General features: G+C 40.8%; 1 long non-coding RNA gene across 1 annotated transcript in view; it reads left to right on the top strand.

Annotated features, from left to right (window-relative positions):
• The window catches only part of LOC128838798 (uncharacterized), a 90,517-nt gene extending 72,168 nt beyond the window's left edge, over positions 1-18,349 (top strand). Inside the window, exons 2-4 of the long non-coding RNA XR_008445276.1 lie at positions 9-241; positions 2,805-2,972; positions 17,840-18,349. This is a non-coding gene — a long non-coding RNA (uncharacterized LOC128838798). The remainder of the gene's footprint in view (positions 1-8; positions 242-2,804; positions 2,973-17,839) is intronic.
• Positions 18,350-18,637: the final 288 nt, after the last annotated feature.

Below are 18,637 nucleotides of genomic sequence, written 5' to 3'. Positions count from 1 at the left end.
GTTCATAGAAAAATGGAGTGGTGGAGTCTACTACATCTTGCTCTCCTAAGGACAGTAAATACTTATACAAGCCTATGTTCCCAGCTCTGTGTCCTGGGTGCTTCTGGTTCTCTCCTTCTCAACCATAACTCAGCCAAAGCTTCTTTGAGGACACTTGCAAGATTCCCCAAAGAGCCTGATGTGAATTGGAAAACACTGGTCCCTGTTGAAAGTTTGGGATTCTTTTTATTTGGAAAAAAAGGTTAGTATTTTCTTGTTGATCAGAATAAACTTACTGTATGAGTTCAGTAAAGAAACTAAAAATATTTGTATTTAATTGAGTTTGTTTTAGAGCTAAAGTTCTTCGCTAACAACATTGCACAGAATATGAATTCTGCCACTCCTGGGAATAGTGGTGCTAAGTACACTTTAATACTTTGCCTTGAGAGTTACCATTAGCTTTCTTTCTTTTATGAATGGGCTCAAACCAAAATATCTACATTTGGGGAGGTTTAAATTCCAATCTGGATCTGAATTTAGGATCCCTGACCCATCTTTGCTTTATTTACAAAGTAGTGTAGTGGTAGTTCATGTGACATTTAAACCTATCACATTTCTGTGGACTACTGAAAGATGTATTGATAGAATCACGCTAGGCAAGCCAAGAGGTAAAGGTTACATTCCATAATTTGCAACTGCCAAAGGATGGTCAAAATGGCATTGGGGAGCTAGATTCAGGCAAGCTGGCTTGGGGTGATATACTTTATACTTCTTTGTCTAGCAAGGATCCAGCTGCCCCAGGGCAGATGGCAATGACTTCTCCTATCACCTTCCACCAGAACTTCCCTCAGAGACCTGTAGGATCTCCAATTGTGAATGCTTCTGAAGGGAGATACTGAAACAGTGTGCTCTTGGCCAACACTTTACAGGCATCCTGACACAGGAGAAGGAACTACTTTGCCTTGCTCTTGTTGATCTCCTTGGAGACTGACCACTACGACCCCAGCAACAGAGAGAAAAGAACTGAGCATCTATGGAGGGTTGATCAATGAATGTGAAACTTTTCTTACCCACCTAAGATGCTCTGTAGATCCCCTTTACATTCTAGTGTCCAACTATCTTCAGGATCCCGCAACTTGAGGAGCTCCCACAACTCCCACAGAAGCTCAGCCACTCTGGAAACCAGCCTATTTATTTAAGGGCCTAAAGATAGATTTAGAACTAACCTTTAGACAGGACTTTGGAGCGGAGCCCGGAGCTGGAGCGCGGACCAGTAGGTTTTTGCCCAGAGCTGGAGTAGAGCCAGACTGGAGCAATTCAAAAATTTGATTGCTCCAAATCCCTGCCTTTAGATATCCAATTTTGAAAAGTTAGGACAAAACATTTATCACAAAAGACTTCACTTACTGGTTTCTTTTTTTTATTTCACAGTGTGTAAGATACATACAATGGACCAGATCCTCCTCTGCATCAGGGCAGCTTTACACCAATCCATTAGCCATAGAACTACCTCCCCCTGTGCTCTGTCTGGGCCATTAATGTGGGTGGCTTCCTTTATGCTTTTCAGTGAGAGGGTTGCACTTTGATCTGCAGCAAATTCTGCTTGGGCATTGCTGCACTGCAGGCTCTCTCAGGCAAGGGGGACTCCTCCCCACTGCCCTAGAGACACACTACTGCCTTCTGCTGAACAAGACATAGAGGCTTCTTTGTCCCTTTCTGTCTCCCCACCCCTTCTTCAGAGTTTACCTCTGGGAACTCAGAGACATATTCCCTTCTGCTGTGGGTCACAAGATTAACACCTCTGGGCAGCGATATTATGTCATTTCCAACCAACAATCCACTAGTAAATTCTTAAGAACTCCCAGATTCAAAGTATCCCTTAGACCTTTCCACTCTAATTCAATGTGGTTAAAGGCACTATGGTTTTAAACTACCACAGGCCAGGAATGTTACCTCTTCCCCTGGGATTATATCAACCTCCTCAGTCACATCTCTCCTGACTAGGTAAAGCTGTGTTCCAGTCTCTCTCCACCCTAGCACACTTTACCATTTACCTTGACCTGTTTATTAAACTATTTGTCTACCATCCTGGAGGTCAGATCTGACAAAATTACCTAGAACTCCCTCTGCCTTGGTAACAAAGGATCTGGTAGTTCTGTGAGTGTCCACTGGATAAGGGGCTGGAAACTCCAATGGGATTCCCAGACGACTCAGGGGTTCGAGCATATCTGTCCCTAACCTACAAAGGGATGGCAGAGAGGATAGTGCTTGTGTTTCCTGTGACTGGGGAAGTCAGGGGACTGACCTCAGGCAGGGCCAGACAATGCTTCCTTGCACTAAGGTGAAGTGCCTTACAACCCTGGGTACTCCTAGGAAGTGTCACACCCCTTTTCCCCCTCATGCATCAAGTGTTCTTTATCCACAGCTGACGATTGTATCTTAAATACTATTGCATGTAACAAATTAGATAAAATTTACAAAAAGGATGTTTTAGTATATATATATTTTTTGCCAATAGACCTGCAGATCAAGTGCTGCATTAAGCATTAATATCCTGTTAGCCTAGGGTTACTGCATACTTTTAAATTACACAGTAGTATTATTAAACAGCAGAAAGGTCTATCGGCATCAGTTACTGTTTAGCCTGGATGATAAATACAGGAAAGATAGAGCAGAACACTTTACAGAGATGAAACATAATTCTGCCCTTTAGCTATCCAACTCCCACATTTTTACCACTTATAAATGTCAGATTACCATAATGTTTTATTTGGGTTACATTTTTGCTTTCTTCAACTTTCTGTTTTCATGTCACTTTGTTTTAGATTGTATAAGAGCTAAACTCTGGATGCACAAGGAAGCACTAACTCACATAACTGAAGCACCACTTGGAACTCTTCCTGCCTTTCAGTAACATGGTGGTATGTGACTATAATCACAAAAGATGAAGCCACTCTGTTAAGAAGAAAAGCAATGTGTGTGAAAATGCCAAGGTCAGTCTCTGAACCACTCTTACCTGATCACCATGCACGTCAAAAAATTGCTTCATTTTTTCTTGCTGTAAATATGTGTAGCTTTCCAACTAAACTGAAAAATGCCACCCTTTCAACTCCAGGGTAAAGAAAGTCCCAGACAAACAAACGTCAAAACCTTCACCCAGTCTCTCTCCCTGAGTCACAGCTCTCCCTCAAGGGTCTGTGTCAGTCTTCCCTGTTGGGAATATAACAACAGCCACCCACGTAGGCTCCAAGGAAAAGGAGAGCTCTCCCTCTCTTGGGAGCTCCAACCTTGGGTCATAAATAGTGAAGTGAGTGGCACATTGACTTGCCAACTTGCCACTTTCTCTCTCTCTCTCATTGTTTACATGGCCACCATCATTGTTATGTCTGAGGACCTCCAAAACATGAATGAATTTAGCCTCACAACACCCATCTGAAATAGGGGAGCATTATCCTAATTTTACAGATAGGAAACTAAGACAGAGTGATTAAGTGACTTGCCCTAAACTACACAGAAATCTGTAGCACAGCTGAGATTTGAACATGTATCTCTCAAGCTGATTTCACAAAACCATCGCTCCCTCCACTTAATACATAACCTCTGAATTTGTCCCAGTGAGTCTCAGTTGGTGTAACTCAAATTGAAGGGTCAGAAAAGAGATGTGTACAAAGGCAAACAATACTGGAGGGGAGGAAAGGGGGCGTATGAGTGTGTGGGTTAAAGCAGGCAACCCCTAATTTAACTCCCACCTCCTCATATAGTGTAAATGAAAACCATTTAAGCTCAAATTTCAGTAAGTACCTGTAAGTAGCTTTAAGGAATCTAAACTGGTGTACAGGAGTCTAACACTACCTTATACATCAACACTGAATTTGTCCTAAAGACTCAGTAGTATGCACTTTGAGTGTTCACTGGGTCTATCCTACATTTGAAAATACGGAAAATACCAAAAATTTAAAAATAAAAAGCTACTAACTTGTAAACATAACTGACGTAACTATTGTAGTTAAAATTTACATTATTTTGTCCTTGACAGGTTTCAAAATTAATTGCCTCTTCTATAAGCGTCTGCAGAATAAGTATCTTATTATGGAGATCAGTTTTCAAGTAGCTGGAACTATGGAGGCTCTCTCAGAGGCAGCTTTGGCTAAGATATAGTCCTTCAACACCTTCCAAACCTAAAAATAAATAAGGCTTTTCATCATCATTTTTAAAAGTACCAGTGCTTTTAAGTTTGGGCATCTGATGTCTAATTCTGATACTAATATTAAAAAGCTGCATGTCCGGATGTCATCTGATCCATTGCAATGTACAATTCCATTATTTGTGGTTTCATATTGATCATAAAATATTTATACTTTTGCTTCTCCTATGAAACAATCATTTTATCAAGGCTACATAAGCTTTTAAAAGGGATACTGACAACTAAAGAATATGCTTATAATCAACTAGAGCAATAACTGTGGGTGAAACATGAATAACACATGGCCCTCACTCCCTTTCTAATCTCCACATTATAAAGCCTGTATTCCAGAATCCTGAAGGATGATAAATAAAAGAAAATATTTCAAGTAGTGGAAACAGGATACACAATCAGAGACTAGAAAGATGATAATACAATACCCAACCTTTAAAAGGGATCAAAGAAAGAACAAGGAAACTACAGACATGTATGTCTTACCTCCATAATCAGAAGCATTCTAGAGTCACTGATTTCGAGTAGCAGTTTCTACACCACATTCTGGCTCCTGGAGTAGGGGACATGGACAGGAAAAAGTGGATGTGACCCAAAAACTCCAATTCCCTAGGAATTTCCAAACTGCCTTCATGGCTCCTTGGGGCTATTGACAGCTGGCATAAACTAGAGTAGCATGAACATAAGAGACTTTACCAGCAGCTAGGTAGCCCCAGGATTAAGGGAAAATAAAGTGGCTTAAATTCTTCTTTGCATACCTTCTATTCTCAGCTGACCTCTCTGATGGACCGCAACCTTGTCGTAGTGGAGAGGCTTGCATGGGCTAAAGACACTCAGAGCTACATCGTCTGGAGCTTTCATACTCCTGGTAGGGTCCCCCTTGGCAAGCAGGTCTGAGGTGAGTCCAAACTTCACAAGACCCCAACAGTGGATCAGGCGCATATAGAGGACCTTCTAATACTTTGCAGCTATAAAGGCAGATGAGGGCTGTGGCAAGAGGGAGGACCCTGGCTGTCTTGGATCTCCTTGCCATTGGGTCACGTTTTTTCTCCTAACCAGTCTCGTGTGGTTACTGCCTCTACACCAGTTTCCCCATGTTAAAAGATTTCACGCACAGGCCTCTGCCAAAGGGCTCACGCCCACACAAAGTCCTGCGGCAATGGATGAGTGGTGGAGAAGACAGGAGCAGTGATCTCTGGGTGTCTTTAGTCACAAATCTGCATACAGGTGGCAGCCATGTGATGGTCATCTTGTGCTTGAAGGAGACAGAAGTGCATTTCGGCAGCAGCGACTGAACAGGCCTTTTTAGGACCTTCTCTGCTCACTCCAAATGGGGACTGGGCTAGAAAAGGTGCCCCAAACATAGGCTGCCTCAACTCTGCACTCAACTCTGTGGCTGAAACAAGAGATACAAGACAATGAATTTCGCCAACTGTAATGTCCCCTCCCCTATGGGCTCTCAGCACAGTGAATGCCCAGAAAGAATGCCCATAATTGCCAGAGAACTGGCAAGACTCAATATTGACATTACAGCTCTTTGTGAACTCTGCCAGGCCAATGAGGGCCAATCAAAAGAGGATGGAAGTGGCTATGCCTTCTTTTGGAAAGGAAAGCCACCTGAAGAGAGACACATTCATAGGATTGGCTTTGCCATCAAAAATAAGATTGCCAGTCAACTTTTGGAGCTTCCTGTATGGATCAATGAGCGTCTCATGACTGTTTGGCTCAAGCTCAGCATCAACCAATATGCCACGGTTATCTGTGCATACGCCCCAACACTCGATGATGAGGAAGACAACAAGGAGCAGTTTTATAGCACTCGTGATACAGTCCCTTTTTAAAGCCTGGTCCTGGCCATCCTGACTTTTTTTTTTTTTTTGGCAAAAGTTAGCATTTGTCCCATTTGCTCTTTCCAACTGATCACTTTGCCAAAAAAGTGGGGCACACACCCCTAACAGAGCACAGAGGAACATGTGGGGAGGGCAAGCAGCAATGCCAGACCTGTGTGGGAGCAGGGCTCCAGTGAGTAGGGATGCCAGCCGCACGGCTGGGAGGCAGAATTCAGGTGAACAGCAACAGCTGTGCGGGGGGCAGGCAGGGGTCATGCAAGCGACAACTCCAGCCCCACGCCAGTGGGAGGAGGAGGGCAGTAGCAGGTCTCAGGCGAGGAGTGATGCCAGCCCCGGGAGGCTTATCACCTGCTCAAAGCCAAAATCCAAAGGAGACTAGGTGACATCAAAAACAAGTGGTAGCAAGAGAAGGACTCTGAGATCCAGGGTTTCGTAGATCAGGATGACTTGAGAAGCTTCTTTCAAGCAACAAAAGCTATATATGGGCCAAGCTGCAAAGGCCCAACCCCCTTATGTTCCCAGCATGGCTCCACCCTCTTCAAGGACAATGTAGTCATTAAAAAAATGCTTGAAGGAGCACTTTGACAGCCTACTAAACTGCGAATCCACAGTCTCTGAAGACACCATAGAGTTTATTACACAACGCTCAGCAATGGAACACCTTGCTGATCTCCCATCTTCTGTGGAAGGCTGGACAAAAAGTCACAAGGCATCAGGCCCAGATGGCATCCTAGCTCAGGTTTTTAAAGCTGGTGGAATAATGCTTCAGCACAAACTCGCCAACTCCTCAACAAAATCTGGACCTACGAAGAAATTCCACCTGACTTTAAGAAGGCCAACATTGTTAAAGAGGTATTGCCCTCCTCTCCATTGCAGGGAAGATCCTTGCCCAGATCCTACTAAACTGCCCCCTCCGCTTTGCTAAGAAACTCCTCCCCGAATCACAGTGTGGCTTCAGGCCATCCCGAGGCACAACCAACATAATCTTTGTGGCATGACAGATTCTGGAGAAGTGCAGAGAGCAACACTAGAAACTGTTTATGGCATTCATTGACCTAACCCACGCCTTTGACTCTACCAGTCATGATGCCCTATGGAAGGTGCTGTGTAGGTTTGGCTATCCACAGAAATTCATTTCTATCATGAGACTACTTCATGATGGGATGACTGCCATCATTCTGTGCAACAGCCCACAGACCAAACCTTTGATCTCTGGTGTCAAGTAGGGCTGTGTCATTGATCCATCACTCTTCTCTAATTACCTTGCCGTGATCCTGATTCTCATGTACGACCACCTTCCTGATGGAACTGGGATTGAGTATTGTATGGATGGCCAATGCCTCAATCTCCGACATCTACAAACAAAATCTAAGATTACAAGAATTGGCATCAGTGATCGGTATGCAGATAACTATGTCATTCTTGTACACACAGAGGCCAACCTGCTAAGCACACTAAATTTTTTTGCAGATGCCTATCACAGCCTGGTTCTCTCTCCCAGAGTCGGGAAAAACAAAGTACTCTACCAGCTTTCACCCTGCACAAACTACTCTTCGTACTGTACAAATCACAGTCAGCGGAGAACCCCTGGAAAATGTGGACCATTTTCCATACCTTGGCAGCCACCTCTCCCAAACAGCCAGAATTGACAGAGAAATCAAATAAAGGATCCGCTGTGCCAGCACACCAGCACATCCTTTGGAAGACTACTCAAACGAGTCTTCAATCATAGGGATCTGCAAACAGGCACCAAGATCTTGGTTTATAAGGCAATTGACATTCCCATTCCCACCCTTCTCTGTGTGTGAGAGATCTGGGTAACCTACAGATGACATCTCAAGCAGCTGGAGTGGTTCCAGCAGCACTGCCTCAGGAGGATCTCAGGATCAGCTTGGAAGACCGACGCACTAACATCAGGATTCTCTCTGCAGACAACATCAGCAGTGTAGAAGCACAAATTGTGAAAACCAACTCCACTGGACTGGCCACTGTTTACATATGCCAGACACTTGCCTCCTTCTCTCAGTTAAGTCAGGGAAGACGGGCTTGCGGAGGGCAGTGGAAGCACTTCAAAGACATACTGAAAGTACACCTTAAAAAGGGAAACATGAACCCAATGAACTGGGAGGACTTGGTGTGGAACAGAACACAGTGGTGCCACACCATACACCAAGCCACAGCTCATTTTGAGGAGAACAGACGTTCTCATGAGACAGAGAAGTGACCAAGGAGGAAAGAAAGGGCACAATAGTCCAGCCAACAACTATGTCTCTTCTAAGATTAAACCGATCCCTTCTGTGGGAAAATCTGCAGGGCACGAACTGGGCTCCTCAGCCACTTAAAAACCCATTAATGAACCCCCTTCACAGACATCATCCTCGCATCGAGGGATAGCCGAATAAGATTATCAGCCGAACTGATTTTTCCTCGGCCACAGTTGAGGGTTTGGATCATTGTAGTATATTTTTAAAGGCATAAAGGGAATCTAGGTTCCTAGTTATGCTTAATATTCATGGAGAGGTAGCTAAGTGCCTTTGAAAAAATCTTTATTATTTTTAGCCATACCAGATTGTACTATGCTCTTGCCAGCTGTCTATAGCTAAGCAGAGTTAGAATGGGTTGCTGTTGGGATGGGAGAGCTCCAAAGAATACCTACCTAGGTACTGCAGGAAGTGATTTTGGTGATCCATACTGTCCGTCTAATCTGTACTGGATGAATGCTGTTTTGGTTTGTTCCAAATCAGTGACTCTAGAATGCTTCTAATTATGGAGGTAAGACATATGTCTGTAGTTTCCTTGTTCTGTCTTTGATCCCTTTTAAAGGTTGGGTATCATTATCTTCTTTCCAGTCTCTAATTTTGTATCCTGTTTCCTGTTTGATATATTTTCTTTTATTTATCATCTTTTAGGATTCTGGAATACAGGCTTTATAATGTGGATGTTACAAAGGGAATGAGGGCCATGTAATATTCATGTTTCACCCATAGCTATTGCTTTAGTTGATTATAAGCATATTCTTCAGTTGTCAGTAGCCCCATTTAAAAGTTTATGTAGCCTCGATATAATGATTGTTGTTTCAGAGGTGAAGCAAAAGCATATTCTTTGTACCATCAGTATGAAACCACAAATAATGGAATTATACATTGCAATTATAATGATAAGTGGTGAGGACCTTGACTATACGTTTCATTCAAAACATGGAGCCACTTGTAACACCATGCTGGGAAGTGGCCCTCTGATTCTGTACTGAACCACTTCCCAGCATGTGGTTCCATCGTTTGAATGCAACATACAGTCAAGGTCCTCACCTCTTATGGTTATTAAATAACCTATGGCACATTTTGGGGGGTATGTCTACACCACAGCTGGGAGCATGATTGGACAGTTGCATGAGCTCTACTCAAGCGATTGGGCTAGAATTAGGAGTGTAGCTGTGAGGGTAGCATGGGCAATGGCTTGGGCTAGCTGCTCAAGTACATACACAAGGGAGTCTGAGTGGATTTGTGATCAGGTGGTTACCCTGAACTGCTGTCCATGCCACCCCCAGCTACACCACTATTTTTAGCGTGCTAGCTCAAGCAGAATTAGTGCATGTATGTCAACCTGCTCTGAGAAGCACATTCCCAGCAAGAATAGATGCGTCCTTGAGTTGAGGTGTTTGTCCTGCTCTTCAGATCAAACTGCAAATAAGATAATCACATTGTACCTGCCTACATTCTCCCTGGAGTTTCAAAAAGATAATCTTCACATTCTGTCCAGAATATTGTGTAGTGTTGGTATGTGCTATCAAAATAGCAGCTTCCTTTCACCTTGGAGGCAGCTGCATTTCAGTTGTGGCTTCACTGATCCCTACATATTGTTTGTAAAGCTTTTAGGCTCTTTCTTTATGTAGGAGCTGTATAAATGTAAATTATTTTAATCACGTCTGCTGCCATAGTTGGGTTTCACAACACCCATAATACACAGTCCCTGGTTATTTTGGAAGGGAATATTTTCCCAAACTTTCTTCAAAAGATTTTCTTGTTTTAACCTCTGGGTCAGAGTCTATCAAACAAATGTGATGCATATAGATATTAAACTTCCCCAGTGTCATTTTCAAACATGTTTTTACTCTCCTCTAAAGTAGAAATTGGTTTCACTTTCCAACATTTCACTCCTTTCATTATATCACATGTAAACTAATTCTTTGGTTCCCATGTGCTGGAAGAAACTCATATTTTGAAATGCATTAATCCTATAAAGCTTCATGTATAAAAAAAACATACACTCACGTTAAGACAAATGGCTTAGAGCCTGAATCTTCATTTCAAACAGAAATACATTTTTAGTAGAACAGCAGTTGCAACCAGATTCTTTACTCTTCATTATCTGTAAAGCTCATAAAAAATCCATTTCAAAACAGAAGAGAGGGTGCTGAAGAATGTCATCAGCCTCATTTAAGAATGCAGAGACATATCTTGAAATCAACTTTGCTATTTTTCTGTATAACTTAACATCTAAGAGAGTAAGATGAATTTAAATTACTCATATTTCAAAATAAGCAATTCATACAAGACTTGCATACTGGAACAGGTTCCATTATGAGACTGAATTTAAATATAGCATCTGCATAGCTGTATATTACAAAGAATATGCAAGCTTTCACCTTTCCCGATCTTATTTATTAGCCTCAGCTGCTTAACAGGCGACTAACAAAAAAATCTTATGTCCAACAGACATAGAATGATTTCTTCAGAGGGTTCCACAAACTGGAAAAGGCCAGGAGGTATATTAAGTAAAAGAGATTTGGAGGTGATCAGTGGAATCTATCATAAGAGTGACACAGGTGGAGAAAAAGAGGATCAACCTATGCTGGAAAATATATCGCATTTCCTCCCTTTTCAGAAGCTGCAATCATTGTTAGCCTCCTCCAGTAATCTGCTAACTCCTCCTGAACAGTAGACTCCAGAGACCCAACATCTTAAATCTGTTCTGATTTCTTCCTCGCTTCGAAACATGTAGTGCTGTTCATTATCTATGCCTTTGGGATGACCATTACCAATTTAATTGATACTTACTTAACATAGTAAAATGTATCTTTGTTCTGGTCCAGCGTCTCCTGCTAGGCTGGTCTCTGATGACCTGGAAACTATATATCAGAAATAGCAACGTTTACCCATGTTAGTGGAATGCAATTGTTCCGTTTCAGGGAAATGCCGACACAGGAGATTGTGAAGGAGAAAACAGTTACACAAACACTGCAGGCTAAGTGACATTATTTACAGCTGTTGGTCAAACCATTCTGAATAATGTTAAGGATCTACAACCCCTGAAGATTGAACAGGACATGATAAATATAGAATTTAATAGTGAATCCTGTGATCTATTGCCAATATGATTAAGAAAAACATCTCCACAAGTCAGAGAAGAAAATCCATTGCTGTAAGAAACTATAACACACACCACACACACACACTGATTAGTTCAATATTTTTAACTAGCACATACATGCATCATTGTTATGCAAATATTCATGTATTAAACTGATCATAAATTGTTAATGATCGCCCAGGATATTTTATCTGATCAGCATCTTCTGCATCATTTAAATTCCAATGCCCAGGTGTGATCAAATGACAGTAAGTGCATACCACCGCACAACATTCCTTACATGAAGGGTCTTCAAAGAAATCACAAGATATGATTCACATCTGCACTACTCCAGTTTTACACCTACGTAATTCCTAATTTTAATAGCATTAAATCAGCATAAAACTGGAGTAACACAGCAGGGAATCAGATTCACAGAATCTACTATCTGATTATTAGCAATAGGCAAATCAATTATGTTAAAATAAAAAGTGGCTTGGAGCTGAGCTCTTCCTTATATGAATTGAACTCACAGCTTCTTTAAGGAGAGTAGATAGGATGGGCTCCCTCCTTCCCCCACATGGAAAATATTCCCTTTTTCCACATCTTTGACACCTATGTAAGATTCCACTGCCCTTTCCCCAAACCACTGTTGTTTGATAAGCCTTTTCGCCTTCCCCACTCTCTTCAGCCCTTTGAGAGCAGAATTTGGCCCAACATATGTATCACATATTCGGTTCCACTGGTAGCTGATCAAAGGAATGGTGCTTTTTTTCTTCTATACAGAAGATCATGTAAAAGCAAAGCACACACAAAGAAACCCGCAAGAAATCGTACTTCCCTGCAATAGCTGTCAGCTTAGATCTGTGGGCACTTTGCTACTTGCACTTCTAATGAGAAAGTGACTGCAGACTCTCGGTGCTTTAATTTTCTAATTAAATATGAGTTGCTAACAGCCCCCACATCCTTATGTCAGACACGTTTTCACCCACACACTTTGTTAATCATTTTAAAATCTTTACGAAGTGCTTTAAGAAGGTTGTAAGTGAAGAAAATTGGACCCAGGGTAGAATATTTTTAGAATAATTGAAATGTTGAGTTCGTTTAGAATAACTAAGCACCATTTCCCCCCCTTCCCCTATACAATCACCACTATTTTGTTAATTAGGTCTATGAATTATATAATTAGTTAACTATTAATTATTCATTACAATTACATTTGATATTTCCCAGTGCCAGTTTTAAGTATTTGTGATGGTTTTAAATACTGAATGCAGTGATAAGTGCTTGATTTATGTTTAGTTCTTATAATTATAGGTCTGTTAATGTTAAATATATTGATTTGGTCACAATAATGTAACACCAATGAGCTACTGCTTGGTACTATAAAGATTATGTCTCATTATCTGTTAGCACACGCACTAATTATTATTTGTAATATGTAACATCAGAAAATAAAATGGCTTCTGTTTCCAAAAGTCTCAATGATGAATGGCTTTTAAATGGCATATAAGGTAAGATATGACATATTAGGAAAGAGTAAACACATTGTGGCCAAGATTACCAAAACAGGGTCAGATCCCAGAAATCAATGAAGCTATGTCATTTTACATCAGTTGAGACTCTGACCACAGATGCCTAAAAGTGAGTTCTTAAATCCATATTTATGTAACTAAAACATGATTTTCAAAAGACCTGAGCACCCAGCAGCCCCAACAGAAACCTATGGGAGTTTCTGGGTGTTCGGCACTTTTGAAAAATAGACTAATTATGTAAGTATTTAATTAGCAGAGCTGAAGTTCTTTTTTCCCCCATCACAGAAAATTGCCATGACCACACTATTATGCATAGGTTTGACCTTAAAATATTGGTGAAGCTTAATAAGATGTAACCTTGGGGTCCATCAATGTAGCTCATTCATTTCATGTAAAATAGGGTGAAGGATCTCCAAGCCACCCCTGTGTTGGAAGTGCAGAAGTGGAACTGAGATGTTGTATTCTGGGATCTATGCACAGTTGCTCATGTTTGTTTAAAAAAACATTTTTAAAGGACAGTTGTGCAAATAACCTCATAATCTGGGGGCTGCTATGAACCCCAGCCCTCAGAGACACCTACTGTGAGAAAAATGCTGTTGAATGTTAGCCATATATGGCATTTTTCAGACATTAACTAATTAATCATTGCAATGACCATTCTAAAGAGGTATGTAGTTATTCTCCAAATCAATGAAGTTATATGAATTCTGCCCAACACTCTTTACTGTTCTTCCCTTTATTCATTACCTAGCAATGATTTCTGAACAATGTATAGTTTCAGCATCTGAGGTCACAAAGAGGTCAGATTGCACACTGCCTGTTGTTGAGGTCAATAACCCTCTAAAAATGGTAAAAATAAATCTCACCCAAAAAGAAGTAATTACAGACAAATTGTCATTTAGTTAGGAAATAAGCAGTGCTATTTGTTTTTGCAGGGGAGAAAGACAATTAGATCTTTTTGGTCTCTTGTGATAGCTAATGGAAGCAATGTTTTTAATTTTTTTTTTTTTTTTTTTTTTTTTTAAGAATATCATGAAATTGCAGTTTAGGCCAAAAACAATTCCTTTTTATCAGAACATCATTGCAGGTAAAATGCACTCTGGTAGAGTAGAGTACTAATCCTTCTGGGGGAATGACAAATTATACTATAGTACCTTTACATTCAGGAGGAACAGCAGTCAGACAAAAATGTTCTGTAACTAATTAATAACCTGCCTCTCAGACGAAGGAAAAATCCATGTTGCCATTATTCTTTCTTTGACCCATTTTAGGAATGAAAGGCCCTTAAATAGCTGCTATTTCCAGTTCCCACTGGACAAGATTTCACAGTTCTAGGGGATAGTAATTTAAATACATTTTGGCAGTCACACCAGAAAGGCCATGGGAAGCAAAAAGAAGAACAGGAGTGTAGCACAGTGAACACCAGCCACACCCATTCTCTGTCTCCAGCACACACCCTAGGTTGGGGGCTGGTCTGCCCCAGCCAGGGAACTCACCTGAGCAGGGGGTAGTTTTAAGGGGCTATTTACACTCCTTTTAAACCACCATTACACTGTCAAAGGGGACATTAACGTACATGGGAATCACATTCAAGTTAGGGTTTTTTAAAGGATTCCAGGCACAAATGTGTGTCTCTGTAGGTAGATTTTAGCCATCTCTTCCAATTATATTATCATTATTATCCCTTCTGGCCATAAAATCTACTACTATATTAATAAAAACAACTAAGGCTGTCGAGATTTAAAAAATTAATTGTTTAACAGTGAGATTAATCACAATAATAGAATATAATTCATTAAAATATTTTTGGATGTTTTCTACATTTTCAAATATATTGATTTCAATTAAAACACAACACCAAGTGTGCAGTGCTCACTTTATATTTATTTTTATTACAAATATTTGTATTACAAAAAAACAAAAGTAATAATATATTTCAATTCACTTAATTCAAGTACTGTAGTGCAATCTCTTTATCATGAAATTGAATTTACAAATATATAGTTATGTACAAAAATAACTACATTCAAAAATAAAACAATGGCAAACATTAGAGCCTATGAGTCCACTGAGTCCTACTTCTTGTTCAGCCAATCGCTCAGACAAACAAGTTTGTTTACATTTGCAGGAGATAATGATGCCTGCTTCTTGTTTACAATGTCACCTGAAAGTGAGAACAGGCGTTCTCATGGCACTGTTGTAGCCAGCGTCACAAGATACTTATGTGCCAGATGTGCTAAAGATTCATATGTCCCTTCATGCTTCAACCACTATTCCAGAGGACATGCGTCCATGCTGACAATGGGTTCTGCTCGATAACAATCCAAAGCAGAACAGACTGATGCATATTCATTTTCATCATGTGAGTCAGATGCCACCAGCAGAAGGTTGATTTTCTTTTTGGGTGGTTTGGGTTCTGTAGTTTCCACATCAGAGTGTTGCTCTTTTAAGACTTCTGAAACCGTGTTTCTCACTTCATCCCTCTCAGATTCTGGAAGGCACTTCAGATTCTTAAACCTTGGGTCAAGTACTGTAGCCATCTTTAGAAATCTCACATTGGTACCTTCTTTGCGTTTTGTCAAATCTGCAGTGAAAGTGTTCTTAAAATGTACAACGTGCTAGGTTATCATCCAAGACTGTTATAACATGAAACATATGGCAAAATGTGCATAAAACAGAGCAGGAGACATACAATTCTCCCCCAAGGAGTTCAGTCACAAATTTAATTAACACATTTTTTTAACCAGCATCATCAGCATGGAAGCATGTCCTCTGGAATGGTGGCCAAAGCATGAAGGAGCATATGAATGTTTAGCATATCTGGCACGTAAATACTTTGCAATGTCAACTACAAAATTGCCATGTCATGTCACTTTCAGGTGACATTGTAAATAAGAAGCAGGCAGCATTATCTCCTGTAAATGGAAACAAACTTGTTTGTCTCAATGACTGGCTGAATAAGTCGGACTGAGTGGACTTGTAGAGTCTAAAGTTTTACATTGTTTTGTTTTCGAGGGCTATTATGTAATAAAATATATTTGTAAATTTCATTTTCACAATAAAGAGATTGCACTATGGTACTTCTATGAGGTGAATTGAAAAATATTGTTTCTTTTCTTTATCTTTTTACAGTGCAAATATTTGTAATCAAAAACAATATAAAATGATCACTGTACACTTTGTATTCTGTGTTGTAATTGAAATCAATATATTTGAAAATGTAGAAAAAATCCAAAAATATTTCATAAATTTCAATTGGTATTCTATTGTTTAACAGTGCAATTAAAACTGTGATTAATCGTGATAATTTTTTTTAATTGAGATTACTTTTGAGTTAATTGTGTGAGTTAACTGCAATTAATTGATAGCCCTAATAATAAGTATTACTAATAGTAACTAATAAAGGCTCCAGCCCTATTGAACTAGTATAATAGGGTAGAGCATGCTGAGGAAATATTATGCATAACTATTGTATTCCCCTCCCAGCTGTTCCTCTAGGTCCAAACAATTATCTTAATAGGAGGATTCCCTAGTAACTAAAGCTGGAGTAGCACTCATACTTATCTAAAGGAGGAGGGGAACTGAGACCCAGCCATCACAGCAGATGTGTCTCTTGGTCCTGCATGGATCAGCTATTGAGTTTAGAGAGGGCTGGACTTAACTCCTACATTTATAACCTCCTCCCCGTGCACCTGTGGCTCTGATTGGCTCAAGTGTTGGGTGGTGACTGGGTCTGGATGTTACCTGCCAGGTGGGTTGCCCACAATGAAAACTTCCAATACAGCTTCAAGAAAAGCTAATAAGCATGTCTAGTAACCGCCACACCCTAACTCTGAATGCTTCTGGGCCCCTCTAGCTGAGATGCCTGTCCTGTCCTCTGCATGTGTGCAGAGACACAGAGTATTTCAACTAAAATCTGTATCTTCTTCCCCACTGCTTCTCTCCCTTTCTTTGGGCCAAAGTCAAATGCTGTAGTATAAAACATGTGGTTTACACAAGACGAGGTACAAACACATAATAAGATGGTCTCTGCCTCCAAGAATCAACACTCTAGATAAAAGAAGAGAATCAATAGGAGGACACAACAAACACAAGGAAGGAAATGGTGAGACAATTATGATCAGTATACTAAGCAACAGTCAAAACACACCAGTTGACTAACTATGTCAAGAGTTTTGTAGGCATGGTTACAGAGATATGTTTTAAGGAGGAATTTGGAGAAGAACATTGAGGTCGTTTTGTAGATTGTAATAGGGCGTGTCTCCCATGCATGGAAAAAAGCACAATATATTAGGTGGAAAATTTGATAAATGGACTATCGAGACTGCCATATTGGCAGAGCAGAAGCAGGACTCGATGTCTCAGTAGCATATAAGAAGTGATGGGATGGGTAGTAATACATTATGAAGGCTCTTCTATCTGAAGTCATAGAGTTTAAGGCCAGAAGATACTACTAGATTATCTACTCTGACCTGCTATGTCACAGGCCACCAACACCATCCAGAACCCTAAACAGAGCCACTGAAATAAGACCACACAGGAGACTAGACTGTTATGTTGATAAAATATAAATTGATCTTACAGGAGAGACTGCATACCCTAGAACCATCTTATTAGAGTGGGCAGGCCTGGGTCCCCCCACCCTCACTTATCACTGGGTTGTTGGAGATACACCACACCTACCTCTGGAAGGGGGAAACACAGATGACAACCTGGCTGGGTTGCAAAGAGGATGCTGCGTTTCTGGAAGTTGAGAGAGAAATTATAGGCGGGACCAGAGATAGAGTACTGGTGTGAAGACTGGAGATGTGGGCGTCAGCCTCAAACTAATCCCCAACATGACCAGGAGGCTGTGCCAGTCTGGTAATGAGAGCTGTCCCCTGTGACAAGGGCCTATGTATATTTTCATTTAACAATTTTAATGTTTTTAGTATGAATTTAGGGATCATGGAAATTACCAGGATGGCAACCAGAGGGATGGAGATCTGCTATTTATTCACAAAACAGAGACACCAAGAGGATTGATCATTCAAATTCTACCTTGCTTCTGGGCCAGTGTGCTTCCTGCATGACTCGGAAGACAACTTCCAGCACTGAGAGGATACTTTGGACTCCATGCCCATTCAGTCCTTAGCTTCTCAGCTGAGACTGCCACTGTGGCTATGAATTAGTCCTGCTTTTCTTAACTTTTGTGATATTGACATGTGTACATATTGATTGAAACCATCCAACAGCCACAAAATTGCAGCAATTCTTGTCTTGATTAAGATCTGAATTGTCTTTACATAGGGTGACCATATTTCCCTTTGCTGAATACGGGACACCTGGTAAAATTATTCTTATTCAAGTGAGTTCAATGGCAATCAATCAGAACTATGCTGTACAAACATTCAAATTAACACCAAGTTGCCTGAGCCCCTATTAAAAAGAAATACTGTGTAGTTGGATTCTTTTTATTTGCCTTATCTTTAAGGCTTTAGGGTTCACACAAGGAGGAGTGACACACACATACTCTCGTATACCTCTCTCACACGGGGCAGGGGGTAGGAAATGACTGAGCCAACCCTCCCTGCCCAGCACTCTCCATGCCTGGCTGGACCCCCGGGATGAACCTACCTCTTCTGGGACCTGGCACTGCATCTTCCCGAGACCACACGTTGGGAGGTGTGGGGAGACGACACAGCGTCACATGCCCCTCCACCCCAGATTTCTGCCAGGGTTCACACCAG

Source organism: Malaclemys terrapin, chromosome 6, assembly GCF_027887155.1.
Source record: "Malaclemys terrapin pileata isolate rMalTer1 chromosome 6, rMalTer1.hap1, whole genome shotgun sequence".
Taxonomy (NCBI): Eukaryota; Metazoa; Chordata; order Testudines; family Emydidae; genus Malaclemys; species Malaclemys terrapin.
Note: the sequence above shows the minus strand (reverse complement) of the source record. Positions and strands in the feature narration are given on the sequence as shown.